This window comes from Xyrauchen texanus, chromosome 26 (assembly GCF_025860055.1).
Source record: "Xyrauchen texanus isolate HMW12.3.18 chromosome 26, RBS_HiC_50CHRs, whole genome shotgun sequence".
Lineage (NCBI taxonomy): Eukaryota > Metazoa > Chordata > Actinopteri > Cypriniformes > Catostomidae > Xyrauchen > Xyrauchen texanus.
The window spans coordinates 27,267,145-27,280,039 of record NC_068301.1 but is presented as its reverse complement, the minus strand read 5'-3'; the positions used below and the strand labels follow the sequence as shown (position 1 = coordinate 27,280,039).

At 42.1% G+C, this 12,895-nt stretch overlaps 1 protein-coding gene across 4 annotated transcripts in view; it reads right to left on the bottom strand.

Annotated features, from left to right (window-relative positions):
* The window catches only part of LOC127619865 (uncharacterized protein KIAA1522 homolog), a 74,425-nt gene that overhangs the window by 11,767 nt on the left and 49,763 nt on the right, over positions 1-12,895 (bottom strand). The window lies entirely within an intron of this gene.

Here is a 12,895-nt window from a genome sequence, read left to right as displayed (position 1 = left end):
GAGGACCAGTTAATGACGCACAGATCTTGGATTATCAGCCATCTAGAATGCCTGGGTCTGAGAATCAATTTTGCAAAGAGCGTGCTATCCCCCAGCCAGAATATCTCTTTTCTGGGAATAGTGCTAGACTCAGTGCAGATGACAGCGCGCCTCTCATCAGAGCGCGCTCTCTATTCGACGCCTTGCAACATCGTTCAGAACGGGCGCGCACGCCCCCGTCAAACGATTTCAAAGAATGCTCGGTCTCATGGCCTCGGCATCAGCTGTACTCCAGCTAGGATTGTTGCACATGGTCCTCTCCAGCGCTGGCTCAAGAGCCGTGTCCCCACTCACGCGTGGCGCTCGGGCCACTTTTTGATCAGAGCGAATCACGGCTGTATAAAAGCCTTGATGCCCTGGAAAGCCATCAACTGCTATCAAACTGGCGTGAGTCTGGGCGTGAGTACGCGAAGAAAAATGATCATGACAGATGCCTCCAAAATAGGATGGGGGGCCCTTTACGAGGGCAGGCCTGTCTCCGGGTTTTGGTCAAACCCGGAAAAGCGCCTACACATAAACTGTCTGGAAATGAAAGCGGTCGCCTTGGCTCTCAGAGCCCTGCTTCCGTACCTAAAAAACGAACACGTCCTGGTCCGAACGGACAACATGACGGTAGTTTCGTATATAAATCGCCAAGGTGGACTCAGGTCGAGCTCCCTGCACTCTATGGCCAGGGAGCTCATCCTATGGTCACAACACCACCTGCGCTCGCTAAGGGCAGCGCACGTGCCAGGTGTCCTGAACCAAGGAGCGGACATGCTATCCAGAGACAAGGTTCTCCCAGGAGAATGGTCTCTCCACCCTCTGACGGTTCAGTGGTTATGGCAAACCTTTGGCGAGGCAGAGGTCGACCTCTTCGCCTCCAAGGAAAACGCGCACTGCCCTCTCTTCTCAAAAAGCACGGACGCGCTCGCCCAAGTTTGGCCGAGCCGCCCCTTGTATGCTTTTCCCCCGATCGCGATGCTACCTCAGGTCATCAGTCGGATCAGGGAGGTGAAATGTGCAGTGCTCCTGTTAGCCCCACTCTGGAAAAACCAGACGTGGTTTCCAGAACTGATACAGATGATGCAATCTGCCCCATGGCCGATTCCGCTGAGGCAAGACCTCCTCGGACAGGCCAGCGGGATGATTCTTCATCCCCGCCCCGATCTGTGGGCCCTCCATGCATGGCCCCTCAACGGGTTCTCGAGAACCTCCCCAGTGGAGTTTTGAGAACCATTACTGAGGCGCGAGCGCCCTCTACGAGGCGCTTGTATGCCCGATAATGGAAAGTGTTCAGTGACTGGTGTGATACCAAGAGTTTGAACCCCAAAACGTGCGAGATACCAAGTGTACTCGCCTTTTGCAGGAGCTGCTGGAGGCGGGCCGCACACCCTCCATGCTCAAAGTCTATGTGGCTGCCATAGCGGCGTCACACAATCCTGATAAAGGACATTCATTAGGGAAAAACGATCTGATCGTTCGTTTCCTAAGAGGCTAGGAGGATGAACCCTCCTCGCCCACCTTCGGTGCCGATATGGGACCTGGCCACGGTCCTGGACGCACTCAAGGGTGCCCCGTTCGAACCTCTCCGAACCGTGCACCTTAAGCAGCTCTCGCTCAAAACCGCGCTCTTGCTGGCGCTCGCTTCAGTTAAAAGAGTGGGCGACCTGCACGCGCTGTCATCAAGCGCTGCTTGCCTGGAATTTGGACCTAACGACTGCAGAGTTGTCCTTAGGCCAAAGCACGGGTATATTCCTAAAGTGCTCTCTACACCCTTCAGAGCACAGGTGATATCTCTGGCAGCTTATCGTCCCCAGCAGACGAAGGCGACGCAAATTTACTCTGCCCGGTCAGGGCGCTCAGAGTATATTTGGAACGTTCTGCCCTGTTCAGACAGACGGAACAATTATTCGTATGCTTTGGCGGCCGAACTAAGGGTCTCGCTGTCTCAAAGCAAAGTATATCGCGCTGGATAGTGGATGCTATAGCGCTGGCTTATGAAGCCAAGGGCCTTCAATGCCCCTTAGGCATCAGAGCTCACTCTACGAGGAGCATGGCCTCCTCGTGGGCGTGGTCGAGTGGGATACCCATTGAAGATATTTGTGCGGCAGCAGGCTGGGCCTCGCCTTCGACATTTATCAGGTTTTATAACCTACAGGTCCCCTCATTGCATTCCAACATTCTATCAGCCTGACTATAGAATGGAATAGAGTGTGTTTATGCTGGGCATCACCTCCTCCCTTATAAGGTCCGTCTCTGACCGACTTAGAGGATTTATTATGCGTACCAGTACATAAAAAGCTCAGTACATAAGATGTGTGCTTGTGTTTGTACAAAGAGCGCCCCGCCTTGGGCAAGGACGCTCTGTAATATCCCAGTATATAGCTCGCCGTTGGCCGGCTCGGGGAATAATCACTTTGCTTTAAAGCTCAGGCACCTGCCTCTGGTTTTATGGAGCGAAGTCAGCACGCACGGCGTTTTACATGGTGTTCCCATAGCGTAAGCTACTTACGCAATAGGAGAGACCTCTCGATAGGGAATGACTCGGTTACTAGCGTAACCTCGGTTCCCTGAGAGGAGGGAACGAGTATTGCGTAAGCTGCCGTGCTTGTGCTTGGTCAGTTCACTTCAGTCGATTGAACCTAAAGGAACTCGCATGACGGGGTGCCCATTATATAGCCTGCCTATGCTAATTTCGGCAGGCTCTGAGCGCGCGAACGCGAGGCGCGCGACCAATGAGTCGCCCCGTCATTGGTTCGAGCAGTTGCCGCGGCACAGCCAATGACCGAGCTGCCTCGCTCATCGCTGTCTGCTGTGCAGCTGCAATGCGTTTTACATAAAGACTTCAATATTTCTTGAGAAACGGAGTTTTCCCATAGCGTAAGCTACTTACGCAATACTCGTTCCCTCCTCTCAGGGAACCGAGGTTACGCTAGTAACCGAGTCGATTTCTAACTTCTTGTCTTGTACACCCCATGGGGGTTCCAGGTGTCCTGGCATTGGCTGCAGGCATTGTGATGCTACAGAGAGTAAAAACAGAAACCAGAGCACTAAAGTCCATTTAGCGAATTACTCTCTTTGAAATTAAAGGAATGTTCCACATTATAGAAATCTGTAAATACATTGACAGTTATGCACTTGCAATGGAAGTCTATGAGACAAACCTCTATTCAAAAATGATTTCTGTCAACACACTTTTTGTGTGCTATTACAAACTGAGGGATGAATTAAAATGATTTCCTGTGGTAATCCACAGATGCTGTCAATAGAGCTTCATTTTCCCCAGAAAATTCCATGAATTTAGTTAATTCTATGAGTAATAGACCAAAATAAAACGTGCATTGTTTAATATTAAGGAATAATTTTAAAAGGAAATGATGGTGCACACTTCGGTTTCTTAAGGTAATAGACACTAGTATTAAATTAACAGAGGATAGAGATGAGGGTCAGTCATTTTTGGCAGTAAAAAGTAAACGATGGAGAAAGTTCATATATCAAACAAACTGAACTGTAAGTGTCAGCAGAACCTGTTACTTTATGTCTGTAGGACAGATGCAAAAGACAAACTAACAGTGAGACAAATGTAAAAAACTTTAATAGAAATATAACAGACTTAACCATGATCTCGTTTTTCCCTGTTGTTCAGGACCTGAGGCACAGTGGTTTCAAAGTGTAAACTTCATTATGAGACTTTCATTGCACATTTTCAAAGTCCCAAAGTATTGACAAACTTTAAACAGATTTTTACATTGTTTGAGAGCTGTTAAAAAAATACACAGAGTCTGTTTAAAGTTTTCTTCTGTCTGCTAGTGCTGGTATCATTATTCCACAACAGTGCAGTAATTTCAGTATTTTTCCTTATTGTGCCATATACACTTGGTCTAAAATGTTAGCAAAGACTTCTGATCCAGCCACTATCTGAACCTTTTGTAACAAGCACATGCATGCAAAGTATAGTGATTACATTTTAAGAAATTTATTTAAAGGGTTAGTTCACCCAAAAATGAAAACTTCCCATAATTTACTCACCCTAATGCCATCCTAGGTGTATATGACTTTCTTCTTTCAGCAAAACACAGTCAGAGTTATCTAATAAAAAATGATCTTTGCTCTTCCAAGCTTTATAATGGGAGTGTATGGTATCTTAGATTTTGAGCCCACAAAAGTGCATACATCCATCAAAAAAGTAATCCATATGGATTCAGGGGGTTAATAAAGGCCTTCTGAAGTGAAGTATGCGTGTTTGTCCATATTTATAATTTAAAAACTATAATCACTGGCTTCCGGTAACGGCCATACACGTGTTCACGAGATAAGCTCTGGTGAGAAATGATGAATGTGGAAGTGCGCGTTGTTTAGAGCAAAGGAAAACTGTGAAAAGAAGTTGTTTTAGCTATACTGTAGATTTGTTTTAGTCTTAAAAGGCTGCTTTCATGCATCTATCCAGTCATTCCAATTGTCCAGTCATGGCAGCAAACACTCTCAGCCTCTGTTGGCATTACCTCGCATTTCCTGCATGAGCACCACCACGTCTCCCGTACTCTCCGGCTACCAGATTCTTTTGTTTGTGCCGCTGCTGCAGCCTCCTCCATCTCCCAGAGTTCCTGGTTGGTGTACTCCGGTTCAAACAAATAGGGCTGGGCAAAAAGACTCAAACTCCAATTTTTCTCTAAAAATCCTTATTGTTGTCTTCTAATTCGTGACCGGTGTTTTGTTTTGCTCTATCATCTGCGCTTCCACGTTCGTCACTTCTCACTGGAGCTTACGCTACGCCTACATCATACACCGAAACTCGACTGTCTTGTGAACACGCGGATGGTTTATAAAGTTAGAAATATGGATATTTTTCTCACAAAAATGCATTGCTTTGCTTCAGAAGGCCTTTATTAACCCCCTGAATCCATATGGATTACCTTTTTGATGGATGTATGCACTTTTTTTGGGCTTCAAAATCTAAGATACCATACACTCCCATTATAAAGCTTGGAAGAACCAGGATATTTTTTTGTATGACTCCAATTATGTTTGGTTGAAAGAAGAAAGTCATATACACATAGGATGGCTTGAGAGTGAGTAAATTATTACATTTTAATAATTACATTTTTGGGTTAACAAACCCTTTAAGTCTAAACTATTATTCTATCCTAGATAAATTAACTAGACTGTTCTAGATTAAAATTGGACAGAAATAACACATAAACAATTATGTTAAGTTCAAGACATACAATAACAAATATTTTGCAGATATTTATGTTGAAAGTTTAATAATCGTATATGAATTCTTGGACAATTTCAGGAAAGGTCCTTTTCCACTTACCCTTCTTTTTGAAGATTGACAGCAGAGATTGAATTTTTTTACTTATGCAGACCACCATGCCTATTTCAAGATAAAGGCTCAGGCAGATCCTATTGTAGATACTTAAAAGTGTAAAGAAAGAGGTTCTAACTTCAACGAGAAGAGGTACACTTCTTCAAGCAGCATTATTAGGCTACTAACTGTCCACTTCTGTAGCTAGAGACAAAATGATGTCGACTAGTCTCTCTTGAGTCTAGGATTATCAGGTTGGACACAAGAAATCTACTGTGTGCCACCAATCCCAGCTGCCCTGCTCCTTCACCTCTTTCCCTCCCCTCTTCATCTCTCCTCCCCCTCTTCCAACGTCTAACTGTGTAGTGTTCCCTCAACGTGTTGGCTGCTTTTCCCCCATTGTTTCGTGCTCCAACTGAACTTGGGATTCTTCTTGACGGGAGCCTGTATAATCTACCACACCTAAAGATCTGCTTGGAAACATGCCACACCAAGATCAGAGAATCTGCTTTACATTTTGATGCCACAGAGCCAGAATAGTAAAAGGAATTGGGATCCAAAAGGAGTTTTTGTGTGTGAAAATCTAAAATCAAACAAGTCTGCTAAATCGTTAAATACCCTGGTGTGCTAAACTGTATGTTGAGATAATACTCGAGTGTGAGGGTCAGTGTGATTCCACTTGCAATAATCTTGTGCTTTTTGTAGGTATAATGAATTGATCCTTGAACTTTGAACGAAAAGTGGACTCGCTGCTGTCTGCCCGGGGATGAGTGGCTGTCCTCCGCCAGAGGGTAGAGGAGTGGTTTGACCAGGCGACGACGTGTCTGGGAACCAGCAAGCAATTTTTTTCTCTCCTCTCTCTCACTGTTGCTCTGCCTTTCCCTCTCCTCTTTTTTTCCCCTCCCCTTGTCCCCCTCCCCACCTCTAGAGAGGCAGGGAAAAGCCTGTCGGTAGGTGCAGCAAGAAGGGCAATGCCCCCCATGCCAGGGGTTCCCTGGCCTGAGGCAAAGGAGGGAGGAGTGTGACGAGGAGAAGGGCAAGACCCAATCGGGCTAATCAGCAGAGGCAAGGGATAAAGGCAGCCAGATGCGGCAGTTCGAGAGAGAGAGAGAGAGAGAGCCACAGGCAGCTGCCGTGTGTGTTTGTGTCTTTTTATTTAAATGAAATATTACTTTGACTGTTCAACCAGTTTCCGCCGCCTCCTTGCCCATTTTAAACCCTGTTACACTCATACATAGGGTAAGGTTTTGGAACAATGAAATAAGGACCCTAACCAAATCTAGGGATCAGAATATCATAGAGACTTGGGGATGTGCACGTTTGACATCTAGTAAGCACCCTACCAACTTCATAGCAACTTACTAAAAACTACTCTGAATAACTTTAGCAACCACATTATAGTACCCTGGCAACCATTTAAAAGACCATTGTGTTGTGGGGCTGACTTTTATTAGAAACTGTAAAAATCTAGTTTTATATATTTATATCTACCCATTTCTCCCTAAATTCCAGTCTATCAGTTAGAATACAACCAGTCAACGGCTTCTCTATACTGCTCCGTCTTTCCCTTGGCATCTCTTCACCACCCATTCATTGATCTTATTTGTGTCTCCACGAATGGAAACACATTCTTGTATTTTTCTCTCAAAGTCAACGCTAAATGCCTTCAGAAAGTATAGGACTGCCTGTTGTCCAACTCAAGCAATCCCATTAATATTAATCAGGTCAGCCAAAAGACACCATCTGGCACATGGTATGGGAGGGGTGAGGAGCATGCTTCTAAACGGCCACCAAAGCATGAGTTTCTTCACACAGAAGCTTTTGTATCTCTAAATACACAGGAAAGAAATGACACACTGCAGCCTTTTTATGGTAAATTACAGAGGTATAACCCAAACACGACTGACTTGGCAATTAGCGATTGGATTTAGACAAAAATACACGCAATTTATTTGTAATGATATAACAAAAGGCGATATCTTAAAAATTATAGATCTGGAGCCAAAGTCTAGCTGCTCAAATGTATGTTTACTCCAACAGATGTTTTGAATGTTGGTTTCAAACAACTTGCTCCAAACACTCTTAAATTAGAATAATTTTTGTGAATTATACCCTCCGAAGTAAATTTGAACTATTATTCTATTTTAGTTATTGCTCTTATGTAAACAAATGCACATAAACCACACTGGCATTCATTCAGGTAAGGGTTCAAAATATTATGTGTTTCAAAGAAGATATACAGTGCATCCGGAAAGTATTCACTGCGCTTCACTTTTTCCACAGTTTGTCATGTTACCGCCTTATTCAAAAATTGATTAAATTAATAATTTTCCTCAAAATTCTACAAAAAATACCCCATAATGACAACTTGAAAGAAGTTTGTTTGAAATCTTTGCAAATGTATAAAAAAATAAAATAAATCACATGTACATAAGTATTCACAGCCTTTGCCATGACACTCAAAATTGAGCTCAGGTGCATCCTGTTTCCACTGATCATCCTTGAGATGTTTCTACAACTTGATTGGAGTCCACCTGTGGTAAATTCAGTTGATTGGACATGATTTGGAAAGGCACACACCTGTCTATATAAGGTCCCACAGTTAACAGTGGGTGTCAGAGCACAAACCAAACCATGAAGTCCAAGGAATTGTCTGTAGACCTCCGAGACAGGACTGTATCGAGGCACAGATCTGGGAAAGAGAAAAATACAGAAAAATGTCTGCATCATTGAAGGCCCCATTGAGCACAGTGACCTCCATCCGTAAATGGAAGAAGTTTGGAACCACCAGGACTCTTCCTAGAGCTGGCCGCCCGGCCAAACAGAGCGATCGGGGGAGAAGGGCCTTAGTCGGGGAGGTGACCAGTGTTTCTCTTTGGAGAGATGATAACCTTCCAGAAGAACAACCTTCTCTGCAGCACTCCACCAATCAGGCCTGTATGGTAGAGTGGCCAGATGGAAGCCACTCCTCAGTAAAAGGCACATGACAGCAGCCTGGAGTTTGCCTAAAGGCACCTGAAGGACATCTCAGACCATGAGAAACAAAATTCTCTGGTCTGATGAAACAAAGATTGATCTCTTTGGCCTGAATGGCAAGTGTCATGTCTGGAGGAAACCTCATCACCTGGCCAATCCCTACAGTGAAGCATGGTGGTGGCAGCATTATGCTTTGGGGATGTTTTTCAGTGGCAGGAACTGGAAGACAGGATCGAGGGGAAAAAAGTATGCAGCAATGTACAGAGACATCCTTGATGAAAACCTGCTCCAGAGCGCTCTGGACCTCAGACTAGGGCGAAGGTTCATCTTCCAACAGGACAACGACCCTAAGCACACAGCCAAGATGACAAAGGAGTTGTCACAGGACAACTCTGTGAATGTCCTTGAGTGGCCCAGCCAGAGCCCAGACTTGAACCTGATTGAACATCTGTGGAGAGATCGGAAAATGGCTGTGCACCGACGCTCCCCATCCAACCTGATGAGGTCCTGCAAAGAAGAATGGGAGAAACTGCCCAAAAATAGGTGTGCCAAGCTTGTAGCCTCATACAGAAAAAGATTTGATGCTGTAATTGGTGCTTCAACAAAGTATTGAGCAAAGGCTGTGAATACTTATATACATGTGATTTTATTATTATTATTTTCTTTTTTAAATTTAAATACATTTGCAAAGATTTCAAACAAACTTCCTCACATTGTTATTATGGGGTATTGTTTGTAGAATTGAGGAAAATAATTAAATTTAATCCATTTTGGAATAAGTCTGTAACATAACAAAATGTGGAAAAAGTGAATACTTTCCAGATGCACTGTAGGTATTGTTCTTGTAAGGATTAAATATCAAACATTTATCAATTGCATTATTTGTTGGCCAAAACAATGTTTTTGTATGTTACCTTTTTCTATCTATAAAGTCTTTTTGTGCTGGATGGATAGCTGAAATAATTATAATAGGTTGTTTAATGTAGATGTCACCCTATTGTGGCATGTTGTCATTAAAGGTCAATGAGTTTTTAATTAATTGTACTTTTTTCTTTTCTTTTTTCTTTTCCCTTAAGCAATAATGGTGAAAATGTAGAATCGCTGCTTTGTAGCCAAAACTTAATGGTACAAAGCTTTTGAAAATAAACCTACCCTGAGAAATATTAATTGGAGTGAACAGTGGGACAACTAGACCCTGTCTCTTTAAAACTGTAGTTTAAAAAATATATATTAATAACATTTTACAAGGAGCCAGTTGTGATGAACTTGATTTTACTCCGTTGTCCATGCTTCAAAAATGTCCACCAGGTGGTGGTACAGGATGACTTTGTTGTACTGTATATATCGCAATAACTGGTAGATCTGGTATAGAATCCTTCATCTCCCCTCATTATGAAAATCTCTCCTAAAGACCTCTAAAATTAGTCTACTAAACATCTCAAGATGCACAAAAACTGATCTGATAGAGGTGAGAACAATGATGCCAACATACTGTAAAACATCACAACAGGCCAGTTTTCAGGATTTGTCAGATATCATAGTAAACTTTTGACAAGTTTTCCTGACTCCAGTGAGATAAAAACACACTTTAGAGATGTTCAGCAGCCAAAATAGTTCTGAGTTGGCCAGAAGTTATCTCTTTCTCACAACCCCTAATTTGAAAATCTAGAACTATCATATCTATTGTATACTGTGTCCTTTTTTAACCCTCCTTACAATTTACCATTGTTTTGCTGTGTGAGTGTGTGTACATATAGTCAAGCATACACGCACATTTTGTAGCCTCTAAGAGTGAGTTCAAGGAAAAGGATTAGAAATCTGAGTGAGACAATATGCTTCAATATTTATATGTACCACCCAGTGAGACTTATTGCTTTACAGTTAGTTACTCATAAACGTGGGGTTATTTTGGCCCTGGGCTTTCAAAGGTGGGCATACTATTTAGTGTTTGACTTAATCTGGGATAAACAACCAACAGAAAGTTAATGTTCCTTGGAGCTCTTTTAGCTTCTATTTTCCCCATAATTATTGCCTGCTTTATGTGACCATCTCTTTGTGTCTCTGTTTAGGTAAACTATAACTGAACCATGTTTGTTAGCCAATATGTAGCCTATTCTTCCATAAAATTTTTACATACATTTTTTGTTACATACACCCTCAAAATGTACTTAAAGGGCACCTATTATGGCATTTAAAATGTTCCTAATATTGTTTTGGGAGTCCCCAACAACAGTTTTACATGCATGCAATGACAAAAAACACTTTTGTTGTCTTATAATATGCATTTATGTTTACCTGATTTGCTCACCGACTCCCAAATGATTCGTTCAACGGCTCATTTTTCCAAACCCATCCTTTGCGTGACGCTAATCTGCGGTGATTGGTCAGATGACCCAGTCAGTTGTGATTGGTATACTCTGTGCAGAGATTGTCGGAAACGGAACGCTCATCACCGCTTTGTAGTAAAAAAATCAGAGAAGGAATTTGAGTTGATTTATGTTAGCGATCATAGCCCAAAGTTCGGTGGTAAACACCCAATCAGTTATTGTTTGCGTTAGCCCAACGCATAAACATATTGGTAAAGCACTGCATTACTACAAGTTATTGCTTTATGCTTTATGACAACTCCAATAACATCGACAAACATTTCACATATTTCAAAACAATTGACAATGGAGACCTAGAAGCTGCGCTGAGCGTAACGTACACAACACACACAAATACTTATTAGCATGCTAAAAAACACATAATAGCAATTATTAATAATAATTACAGTTTGTGATTCGGAGGAGGAAGCTGATCCAAATAAACTTGGTACTGAACCTTCCTTCAGAATCAACCGGCTCGCGAATCCACACTTGAAAGCATTCATGTTCGTAAAGCAATCGTCATTAAAATGACGCGAACACAGCACAAGGTTCGGGCTATACTTGTGTGGTATAGTTGTAAATATAAACTCTAGCCACTGATTCTTCACATGCTCGTCCCTGGGCAGTGAAAAAAAGGTCGCTTTTGATATGCACTTCAGAACACAGCGTCTTGTTGTCGACATGATGTTTTCAAGTTTTCCCTGGTGTCTGCACGCGCAATGAGTGGGCGCGGCCAATTTGATAATTTTTCGTCTTGACGTCACAACGAAAAGAAAAATGACTCATTGGAAAAACGCTTCATTACATTGACTCAGAGTCGACTCCTACTTTTGAGAGACAATAACTTTTTTTACGGTGAACTTTCATATATAAAACTTTGCAGGATGTTTTTGTTCACCTAAATCTATGTTACACACTACATGAAAGGTAATTTTCAAAATTCCATAATAGGTGCCCTTTAAACTGTTTGGCATTTGCCAACCAGTGAGCCTTTATTCATTTATAGTTATTTAATTATATGTAACTCCTATTGGTTTGTTTGTAATCTAACATGTCTAACAGCCCTACCAATTCCATCTGAACTAAATGATGCATTCCAACACTGGGTTTCTTTCTTAAACCTTTTTCTTATAACTGCCTCTGCAGTATTTTCAAGCTCTGATGTCTAAACAAGAAGCATGTTGTCTGTTTTATGGAGATGAAACCGAAGTGTTAGCAGCATCTCAAGAGATGATGAGGCATTTTCCTCTTCCTCTCTCCCCTGCCCTCTGTCTCCTCATAGACTGCTCGTTCATCCGGTTCATTTAGAGCAGCCTGCAGTGCAGCACCGCTTCAAGTCATTAGCAAAGGAAAGCACAAAACAAGTTATTTTTTCCCTCTTCTGTGATGAAGTTCTGCATCTATCAGTGTTTACAAGTCCCTTGACATGCTGCAAAACCTTCTTTACTTTTTCTTTACAAAAACTACACTGCGAAGCAATCCTTTCCCCCACACAAACACTCCTCCCGTCCAAGGCTCCATCAATACTTGCTATAAATAGCATGAGGGTTTGAGATAAGCATGTTCTACCAGACACTCAGTCTTTTGTCCTCTCTAACAGACAATGAACCCAAGCTAATGTTCTTGAGGGGTATTCTCACAAAGTATTCAGACATTTAAAGCACACTTAAAAATGCTTGCATGAAATGATATTACAAAACAAAATAATAAACCTTTTAAGCAATGAAGAAGGTTTAAAGAGATAAAACAATAGATATACTGATCAACGCAACATCAAGTTTTGGACACATTCTGGTTGTCAGATGTTAGTGGAACATGTTTATAATTAATGCGATGAACTGCCTTCATATGATCAATTAAAATAACTTTGGGAGTAGAGGGTTTAAAGCAGGTATTAAAAACAAAATATTTTTAAATTTCCGTTAGTTCTGAGCAGAATGTTTTTTTTTCGTTCCGGCTCCAGTGTTCCGGGCCCTCCAAACTTTTTAGAAATAAATAAAAGAATGGTTAATAACATTCTTTTAAAATAACAGTACTCTGTGCTAAGGGTGGGTGATATATCAGTTGCAGTGATGTCAGATCTCGCAAGAAAAACAAGCCCAAAATAAGCAACTTGCTTATTCACTCATGCCGGAACAATTGAAAGGGGCTTGATTTCCGTTTGCGGTTACATTCTGTAAAAGAATTAGCAACTTTTTGGTTTTTGTTCCTTGAACATTTC